Source organism: Lathyrus oleraceus, chromosome 3 (genome assembly GCF_024323335.1).
Source record: "Lathyrus oleraceus cultivar Zhongwan6 chromosome 3, CAAS_Psat_ZW6_1.0, whole genome shotgun sequence".
NCBI lineage: Eukaryota > Viridiplantae > Streptophyta > Magnoliopsida > Fabales > Fabaceae > Lathyrus > Lathyrus oleraceus.
In genome coordinates, this window is record NC_066581.1 from 505,969,761 (window position 1) to 505,980,169 (window position 10,409).

Sequence of the window (10,409 nt, forward strand, 5' to 3'; positions counted from 1 at the left end):
CAGGGATGCCGGTCACTGGGCATATAATAGGTGACCAACCAAAGCGTGAACTGGGGAATATTCCCACAACACTCATCATCCGAAAAGAGGGCAAAAACCAAACTCGATTATGGGATGGACATTCGATTCCAAAACAGGGATACGAATCTTACTCAACTGGGGAAGAACAAAAAGCTTCGACCAAAGAGTACATGAGATATATTATCTATTACCGTCAGAACGTAGATAATATACTCGCATGGAAGATTATCCACAACCGGTTACTGGGTTAATAAAGGATAGATCGACCGAGAGAGAAAGGCATTGGGATACCAAAACTAGATATATAATGATGACCATTCAAGGGGAGCAACAAACATTACCGGCAACCGGTATGAAAGATGATTTGCTGGGGATAAATTGTCTAATCAGAGCAATTATCCAAGAGGAAAAGGGAATATCAACACCGAATATTGGATAATGATAACCGTCCAGGAGGGGATTATATCTACCGGATACTGGGTAGAAAACCACGGAAGAGTAATCATCATCGATTAGGATGAACAAGGAGGTTAACTCTGCAAAGGGGAGAAAACAGGGGACAACTACCGGTATAAGGGTAGAAAATCACAGACTCCGTCGAGGATAAGATGAATGATTACTGATTGCTGAGCAACTATTCATTCATACCACGGGGAAGCACAGGAAACAGTCACAAGAGGCCAATTTAGGATAAAACCAAAGAGGCAAACTGGATCAAGACTCGCCCCAGTGAGGATATAACTCAATAGGGAAACCTATCCCAATATATGTGTTGGGAGGAAACGAAAACAACCGTCGCAGGGGATGAATCATCAGTCATTCCAACTGGGGAAAGGAGTTCATTGCACAGATAAAATCTGCCACATAAGCAACTCCACTAGGGAATCTATCCAAGGGATAAAGGGATTTTGGGGATCAACCACCAAGTGCAGTACCCACCAAGGAGATCACATCTGCTGAGGAGGAAAGGTTGTTACCCCGCTGAAGGGGAGAGTGGTGAATATCTCAACAAGCATACCACTCAGTAGGACAAACCACAAAAAGGCTACGGAGGAAGAAGATACAGTCATGCCAGGAGTATGAGCAACTGTCTTACCCTGTTGGAGATCATACCATCCGTGGGAGATCACTGAGGATCTCCTAAGTATCCTTTTCATCATTGTGAATGTTCACTTTGTTTAAGAACAAGTTATGAAAAATTCATTTTTTCGAAACAATGATATTTTCTCAATTAAAAGCATGCAAAACGTTTGTTGAATAGAAACAAATAAGAGGGCAAATAATTGGATAAAAGGCTCGAATTTATTTGATGGAATGGTAGTCTGCAAATGGCAGGACTCCATAGATCTTTACAAGTTTGAAATTGGTGATATATATTGGAAAAGGGCTACATTGAACATAACGAACATTTCTCCACCAATTCTGAATTCTATGTATTTGAAGCTTCGCCTGATGACGAATGAGCAAGAATCTCTGACGGATGACAGTTGTAGAACAAAGTCTTGTCAGGATGCAGTTACTTGCCAAATCCCTAATTTTTGCCTAGATTGCCCCAGGATGAGGTACTCAATCTAGCAGGATACAAATATTCATTTTTTTTCATGTCTCTAACTTTTGCCTGGACCGCGCTTTCGGGTTTTCAATCCACCGAGACGCTCATTTTTGCCTAAGCCGCCCTTTCGGGTTTTCAATTTAGCGAGCCATTCTATTTTTATTTTTAGGTGAAGTATTTCTTGACTGCATCTGAATTCGCAGGACGAGTGAAATCCCCCCCATCCATAGTTGTAAGTATCAAAGCACCGCCTGAAAAGGCTCTCTTAACAACATATGAACCCTCTTAGTTTGGAGTCCACTTGCCCCTGGAATCGGGCGCGAAAGACAAGACTTTCTTGAGTACAAGGTCACCTTCTCGGAACACACGAGGCTTGACCTTCTTATCAAAAGCCTTCTTCATTCTCTGCTGATACAATTGACCATGGCACATGGCAATCAATCTATTCTCTTCTATCAAATTCAGTTGGTCATAACGACTCTAAACCCATTCAGCATCAGTCAACTTGGCTTCCATCAAGACTCTCATTGATGGGATCTCCACCTCTATTGGGAGTAAAACCTCCATGCCATAAACAAGAGAGAAAGGGGTTGCCCCTGTTGAAGTGCGGACAAACGTACGATATCCATGTAAAGCAAAGGGAAGCATCTCATGCCAATCCTTATATGTGACAACCATCTTCTGGATAATCTTCTTGATATTCTTATTAGCAGCTTCAACAGCCCCATTCATCTTAGGTCTGTAAGGAGAAGAATTATGATGCACGATCTTGAACTCACTACACAGCTCTTTCATCATTTTGTTGTTCAAGTTATCCATTATCAGTAATGATCTTATCTGGCACACCATAACGACATATGAGTTAATTCTTGATAAACTTCACGACCACCTGCCTGGTCACATTTGCATACGATGCCGCTTCAACCCACTTGGTGAAGTAATCAATTGCTACGAGAATGAATCTGTGTCCATTAGACGCTTTCGATTCTATCATGCCAATCATGTCAATTCCCCACATGGAGAAAGGCCATGGTGATGAAATCACATTCAGAAGTGTCGGAGGAATATGAATCTTTTCCGCATAAATCTGACACTTGTGGCATTTCTTCACATATTTACAACAGTCACACTCCATTGTCAGCCAATAGTAGCCTGCTCTCAACATCTTTCTAGCAATGGCACGTCCATTGGAATGAGTACCAAATGAAACCTCATGGACCTTAGTCATCAACAGGTCTGCTTCGTGTCTATCCACGCATCTGAGCAGAACCATGTCAAAATTCTCTTGTACAACACATCGCCATTGAGGTAGAAACTTCCCGATAATCTCCTCAGAGTCTTCCTATCTTTCACAGATGCCCCAGGCAGGTAAACCTGGTTATGAAGGAAACACTTGATGTCATAATACCATGGCTTATCATCTTTCACTTCTTCTACCGCGAACACATGAGTTGATCTGTCTAAGCGCATCACGGTGATATTGGGAACTTCATTCCAAAGTTTAACCACAATCATCGAAGCAAGTGTAGCAAGAGCGTCTGCCATCCGATTCTCATCTCGAGGAATATGATGGAAGTCAACCTCAGTAAAGAACGTTGAAATCCTCCTCGCATAATCCCTATATGGAATGAGGCCAGGCTGATACGTTTCCCACTCACCCTTAATCTGATTAACAACGAGGGCCGAATCACCATAAACATCAAGATGCTTGATCCTTAGATCAATGCATTCCTCCAATCCCATAATACAGGCCTCATACTCAGCCATATTATTCGTGCATTTTAAAGTTAGCGTTGTTGTAAAAGGAATATGTGTGCCTTGAGGAGTAATAATCACTGCCCCAATACCATTTCCATACTAATTTACAGCGCCATCAAACACCATACTCCATCTGGAACCAGGCTCTGGCCCTTCGTCGAGTGTAGGCTCATCACGATCTTTCATTTTCAAATACAGGATCTCCTCATCTGGGAAGTCATACTGAACTGACTGATAATCCTCGATCGGCTGATGTGCCAAGTGGTCAGCCAAGATACTACCTTTAACAACCTTCTGAGCTCGATACTCAATATCATACTCAGGTAACAACATCTGCCAACGGGCAATCCTCCCTGTTAAAGCAGGCTTCTCGAAGATATACTTGATTGGATCCATTCTGGATATCAACCAGGTCGTATGCTTTATCATATACTGGCGCAAGCGCTTAGCAGCCCAAGCCAAAACACAACATGTCTTTTCAAGCATTGAATAACGAGACTCACAATCAGTGAATTTCTTGCTCAGGTAGTAAATAACATATTCTTTCTTTCCTGATTCGTCTTGCTAACCAAGGACACAACCCATTGAGTCTTCAAGAACAGTTAGATACATGATCAAAGGTTTTCCTTCTACGGGCGGAGATAGAATCAGAGGTTCAGACAGATATTCTTTAATACTGTCGAAAGCTTTCTGGAAATCCTTGGCCCAATCGTGGGACTGATCTTTCCGGAGGAGCTTGAATATCGGCGCACATGTGGCAGTCATGTGGGATATGAATATGGAAATGTAATTCAAGCGGCCAAGAAAACCTCGGACTTGCTTCTCAGTTTTGGGCGCATGCATCTCTTGTATTGCTTTGACCTTTGCAGGATCAACCTCAATACCTCTTTCACTAACAATAAAGCCCAATAACTTGCCAAAACGGACTCCAAATGTACACTTGTTGGGATTCAGACGGAGCTTGTACTTTCTCAAACGTTGAAAAAGCTTCAACAAGTGCTCTACATGTTCAACTTCCGTTCTTGACTTAGCAATCATATCATCAACATATACCTCGATCTCCTTGTGTATCATATCATGAAACAAGGTGGTCATAGCTCGTTGATACGTGGCTCCGGCGTTCTTCAAACCGAAGGGCATCACTCGATAACAAAATGTTCCCCAAGGTGTGATGAATGTTGTCTTCTCCATATCCTCGGGTGCAATTTTAATCTGGTTATATCCGGAAAATCCATCCATAAATGAGAAGACATTGAATTTGGTTGTATTGTCTACCAGCATATCAATATGTGGTAGAGGAAAATCATCTTTTGGACTAACTTTATTCAAGTCTCTATAGTCCATACACATTCGGACTTTTCCATCTTTCTTAGGCACAGGCACGATATTGGCCACCCATTGAGGATATGTAGAAGTCACCAGAAACCCTGCATCAATTTTCTTCTGAACTTCCTCCTTGATCTTCACTGCCATATCAGGATGAGTTCTTCTGAGCTTCTGCTTCACAGGCGCGCACTCAAGTTTCAAAGGTAAGAAATGTTGCACAATATCAATATCTAGACCTGGCATGTCTTCATACGACCAAGCAAAGACGTCGAAATATTCTCGTAGCAATTCGATCAACCCCTTCTTAATAGATTCTTCCAGGAGTGCCCCAATCTTCACCTCACGAACATAATCCTCAGACCCCAAGTTGACTGTTTCTAGATTCTCAAGGTACGACTGAATGATCTTCTCTTCATGCTCGAGTAGACGGGTAATCTCGTCAGGAATCTCCTCAACACCATCTTCCTCAGCCTCAAATACAGGGAATTCAAAATTGGGAGATGGTGTTGGATCATTATGTTCAATGGGTTTGATCAACCTGCATAATGATTTTGGATATAAAAAGCTTTAGAATTCAAACAAGGCAAATCGTTATGCAGATGAAAAGATTGATTTTATTCTTATTTTAGAGTTTTATGTGATCACCAATTTCATACAAAAAAAGCAAAAAGGGAAAATAATTGGAAAAACAAACATTTAACATGAATTTATTGAATGAAAATATCATTGTATTTATGCGCCAACAATGTCATCACTCCCCCTTTTGGCATGGGAGGAGGGTTTTTAAACACGATGAACATTACTTTGACTTATGGATTACTGTTGGAATATCCACAACGACCCAATTATTGCAGATTCCTCCAGGGATGACGAAGTTGCCAGAATCTCCTTCGTCCTCCTCTAGAATGGCAGCAGCTTCCTCGCCTTGACCGGTGTGGATGAACCCTCCGCTCTTGAACAACCCTTGCACGTTGAACACCCCAGAAGAAAAGCCTATGCCAACCCGAGACTTGTTGTCTTCTAGCTCAATCATTTTTCCTAAACCAACAGTTGCACCACACTCAATGGCCAACTTTGCATCTTTATAGGAAGCAAATGAAGGAGTTCTCTTCTCAATAGGCTCAGCAATAGATAAAGCATGGAAAGGAGTTCCAACTTCATCCTCAGCATCTATATATGAGAAGGAAGACAAATGGCTAACCAGGAGAGCCTTTTCTCCCCCTACCACCACCAGCTTCTTATTTTTCACAAATTTCAGTTTCTGGTGTAGGGTGGATGTCACGGCGCCTGCCTCGTGAATCCATGGTCTGCCTAAGAGACAGCTATACGATGGGTGAATGTACATAACCTGGAAGGTAATCTGGAAGTCACTCGGTCCAATTTTGACTGGGAGATCAACTTCCCCAATCACAGTTTTGCGAGACCCATCGAAAGCCTTCACAACAATTCCACTTTGCCTCATGGGAGGCCCTTGATAAGATAGTTTTGAAAGAGTGGTTTTTGGCAATACGTTCAGTGATGACCCAGTGTCCACCAGCACATTGGACATGGCGTCGTCTTTGCAACCCATAGATATGTGTAATGTCAAGTTGTGGTCTCTTCCCTCCTCGGGGAGATCAGAGTCACAGAAACTCAAATTGTTACAAGCGATAATGGTTGCAACATTTCTATCGAATTGTTCTATCGTGACATCGTGATCTACATATGCCACATCCAAAACCTTCTGCAGAGCCTCTCGGTGTGGTTCTGAATTCAACAGCAAGGATAACACCGATATTTTGGATGGGGTTTGTAGAAGCTGGTCTACAACATTGTACTCACTTCTTTTGATGAGCCTCAGCATCTCATCACAGTCTTCTTTCATAGTGCCACTCGGGGCAACAGAAGTAGGAGTTATCAATGTAGAGGAGGACTTAAAAACAGGTGCCGGATTCGGAGTGCTTACAGCATTCCCAATCGGGCGTTCAACAGAATCAGCAATAGTTTGAGGCTTTGGTGGTGCAGAAAACACACGACCACTGCGGGTCAGACCGCTAACATCTGCAATGTTAACAACAGAGGAAGATGGTAAGGACACCTCTTTCCCACCTTCTACCGCGACAACATTGTAGCGATAGGGAATTTCTCTTTCGGAAGAATACGGTACTGGTCCGGCCGGCTTAATGATCAATGCGGGAGAGACCTTCTACTTGCTACCATCATACTTGATGATAACAGGTTCGGGAATCCGAAACACTGGAGAAATTACGTTGACTTCAGGCTCATCTTCATCAATATTTCTGTTTTGAAGGATCTCAATAACTCCTTCATCCAGCATTTCTTGCACATCTTTGCGCACCTGGCGACAACCTCTCTGGTTGACAGAACAGACTCGGCATCTATCATGGTCATGCTCATAATGAATATAATCACATAGCAAACGATGCATTTCGACCAGCGACTGTCGAATATGACTGACATATTTGACTTTGTATTTGCCAGGGCAGCCCTGGACCATGTTGACAGATTTCCCATGCTCGGGCAATGGGTTCTGCTTCACATTAGGACCTACGTCCTCGAAACACAGAATGCCACACCTCACAAGGTCTTGAACCTTGGTCTTCAAAGGGTAACAATTCTCCACGTCATGACCGGGAGCACCGGAGTGGTAAACATAGTGTAACTCGGGCTTATACCACCATTGGGGGTTAACAGGTATAGCTGGTGGGTCTCTCGGAGTAATCAACTTCCTCTCTATCAAAGAGGGATATAATTCTGCATACGTCATTGGAATAGGATCAAAGGTGACCCTTTTCCTCTCGTAACTCGTGCTGGTTTGATTACTGTTCCGAGGCTGGTAGGCCTGCTGCTGCGGTCGGTGTTGCTGATGTTGATACTGCGGATGTGGTTGCTGATTGTTGCTATGTTGCTGGTACTATTGATTGTCTCTGAAAACAGGTGATATGTGAGCCACCTGGTGCTGGTTACCAGCGGGACGCACGGTCTTTCTCCTCACCGAGGGTCTTCTTGGTTTCCAATGGGAAGTCACAGCATGTGCCTCTCCATCTTTCTTCTTTGCAAACGCCCCATATCGTTTGGCAGAAGAGCCTTCTTCTCTGGTTAGACGTCCTTCTCTAACCCCTTCTTCTAGACGCATCCCCATATTCACCATCTCGGTGAAGTCAGAAAGAGCGCTAGCAATCATCCGCTCATAATAAAAAGAACTCAAGGTCTTCAGAAAGATCTTGGTCATCTCTTTCTCTTCTAGCAAAGGCACAATCTGTGCTGCTAACTCTCGCCACCTCTAGGCGTACTCTTTAAATGTGTCCTTATCCTTCTGGAACATGGCCCTCAATTGATCCCTATCGGGAGCCATATCCATATTATACTTGTATTGCTTAACGAAGGCCTCGCCAAGATCGTTGAAGGATCGGATGTTCGCATTGTCTAAACCCATGTACCAGCGCAGAGCGGCACCGAACAGACTGTCCTGAAACTAGTGGATGAGCAACTGGTCATTGTCGATCTGAGTCGACATTTTCCTGGCATACATGACTAGGTAGCTGAGAGGGAAAGTATTTCCCTTGTATATTTCAAAGTCAGGAACCTTGAATTTCACCGGGATCTTCACATTAGGAACCAAGCAAAGTTCGACAGCAGACTTGCCGAAAAGATCTTTTCCCCTGAGAGTTTTCAATTCCTTGCGAAGATCAAGAAATTGATCATTCATAGCGTCCATCTTCTCATAGACATATGGGTCTTCAGACGGCTCAGAATGATAGATGGTGTCGTCTACTCTGGGTAAAGTATGCACGACAGGAGGAGGAACAACAAGGACCAGGCTAGATGCCGGCATAGAAGCAAAGGTAGGAGTTGGACCCTCAGGCATGAAATTAGGAGGCATCCCCCACGGGAATCCGGCTGGCATGGCCGTTGGAGCAAAATATGCACTGACTGCAGACATCGTCGAGGAGACAACCTCAGAGATGATTGTCCTATGGGGAGGAGTTGAAGGTGTCGGAGAAGACTGGCTCTGAGCAGCCAAGAATGATTCCATCAAGGCACTTAATCTGGCTACCTCCTCTTTCAGCTCACGGTTCTCTTGTTCTAGATGATCCATCAGTCTTGAAATGTTGGCCCTGGTGTAGTACCGGGGAGTCAGCTTGTCTTTGAAATAAATGAACAACACAGAGTTAGACCACATGACAAGAAGCCGGGAACAAGACCTGCTTAAGCACATGATGCATGCAATGCTTGTGCATATGATTTTTTATTTCAAAGGAACTCTAGGGTTTTATTTGCAGATTTTGGAAATATTAAACATTTATCACATATGGAAATATCTCATCAAATAATATCAGGGAAAAGAAGTACATCATTGTCAATCATATACAAGAGAAAAGGAAAATAATCATCCTATGGATCCCTAGAAACAATCATCTAAAGCTCGAGACACAGGGAGATAGGATGCACAAAGCCTCTTCACCTCTCTCTCGTAGGCTGCCTCCATATCCGCTTTCTCCTTGGCGAGTCGGTCGTACTTCCTCTTCCAAAACTTGGAAGACTGAGGAAGTAGAGAAGTCCATGCATCATTAGGATCATCAATAACCTGATGTTCGAGGAACTCTATCAAAGCATCCTTCTCCTTGATCTACTGAAGCAACTCTTCTCGTTCACGGATCCAAGAACGTGATCGATCTTCGTCTCTCAACTCCTCTACTCCTTGGTTAGGGAGGGTTGAAGGCCCATCCATAACCAAAGGTGTAGGTCTTGGATACTCGTAAGGCATGAGATACTCAGACGCTCTCTTTCTAACCCAAGCAGTGTATGGCTCTATAACAACACAATTCTTAGGACCCAACTCCTTCCTTCCTTTCTTATGAATCTTGCGCCAAGCGCGGACCATTCTGCCCTTCAAGCCTTGGGCATCTTTACCCTCCTGAAAAAACATATCCTCTAACAGAATGTTATTGGGTTTATCCTTTAGGGGGAACCCAAGCTGACGACGTGCCAAAATAGGGTTGTAGTTAATCCCACCACATGTACCAAGAAGAGGTACATTGGAGAATTCACCACAAGAGTCGATAATCTGCACACCATCATACACACGGTTGTACCAAGAGATATCATCATTAGTGAGAGACATAAGTCTCGTGGACCATCGTAGACATCCCTTGTTCTCCTTGAAGGCGACCGTCTGCGGTAAGTGAGAAATAAACCACTTATACAACAGAGGAAAACAGCACACAATGGCACCACCACCCTTTGCATTCCTCATATGCAAAGAGAAATAGGTATCACCCAACAGAGTCGAAACGGGATTAAGAGCAGAGAAGATCCTAATAGTGTTCATATCCACAAACTTGTCGATGTTGGGGAAGAATACCAACCCATAGATGAGAAGTACAAATATGGCCTCAAAGGCATCCTCACTCATGGCCTTCCCATATACAGTGGCTTGAGCAATGAGGAACTCAGAAGGAAGACCTTGAATTCCACCTTTGGTAGTCATATGAGCACCAACCAGAGATTCATCTATGTGCAACATGTCTGCTATCTCTTAAGAAGTAGGAATACTCTCCAAGCCACTGAATGGCAATTGATCCAGAATAGGTATACCCACAAGATAGGCATACTCCTCAAGTGTAGGCAAAAGCTGAAAATCCGGAAACGTGAAGCAACGGTACAAGGCACCAATACACTCATCAACCCTTCATCCACCTGAGTAGTCAGAAGAGGAAGAAGCTTCCCAAAACGAGCCTTGAAACCCAAA